Source organism: Octopus bimaculoides, chromosome 12, assembly GCF_001194135.2.
Source record: "Octopus bimaculoides isolate UCB-OBI-ISO-001 chromosome 12, ASM119413v2, whole genome shotgun sequence".
Classification (NCBI taxonomy): Eukaryota; Metazoa; Mollusca; class Cephalopoda; order Octopoda; family Octopodidae; genus Octopus; species Octopus bimaculoides.
In genome coordinates this window covers 37,980,368-37,981,328 of record NC_068992.1, presented here as the reverse complement: position 1 = coordinate 37,981,328, position 961 = coordinate 37,980,368, and positions in this window count along the sequence as shown.

Genomic DNA, 961 nt, shown 5'->3' with positions numbered 1-961 from the left:
ATATATATATATATATATATATATATATATATATACATACATACACATATATATACATACACATATATATACATACATGCATACATACATATTTCATGCGATAGGAAGGGTGGATTCTGGCAGTGGTTCGTATTTTCCTTGCCTACAAATATACACATACATATAAACATACAATATGTTTACAGTTGAGGGCTTGAGATTATGGTCCATATTACGGGGTTGAAAGTTTATATTAATAGTTACGATAGCAGTTGGTACTAAAGGTAGTAAATCTCCAGGTAGTGACCATAGCTTCAGGTCGACCAAAGCCTTGTGAGTGGATTTCGTACACGGAAACTGAAACAAGACTGTCATACATATGTGTATATTTGTGTGTGTGTGTGTCTGAGTTTGTACTCTCACCATTGCTTGACATCCGATGTTGCTGTGTTTACGTTTCCATAACTTAGCAGTTTGGCAAAAACACTGATAGAACAAATATTATGCTTGCAAAGAATAAATTTTGTGGTCAATTTTTTTGACCAAAGGTGGTGCTCCAGCATGGCCAGTCACATGACTGAAACAAGTAAAACAATAAAAAAAACTATGCCATTTTAATCCTGAGCAAGGCCGGGTATCTCTGTTAGTACTTCATAAATTCAACATAATCAGAAGCAGTAAATGCCAGCAAAACATGATAATTGCATGAATAAGATGCAAAAAGTCCAATGAAATGCATTGAACCCTTTGTCCAACTATTGATTACCAACGAAAATTTACTTGGAAGTTCATCAGATATTTTTTTTCACTTCTTGAGTAAGTTTCCCCATATATTTCTTTAAGGTCACATTTGTCATACTTCTCAAGTTTGTATACTTATAAGTCAGTGGGTCTTCTGTAAGGGAAAATGGTTTTAAACCAACACATACCCACTCAATCCAACCTTAAACATACACACACACACACACACACACATATATAT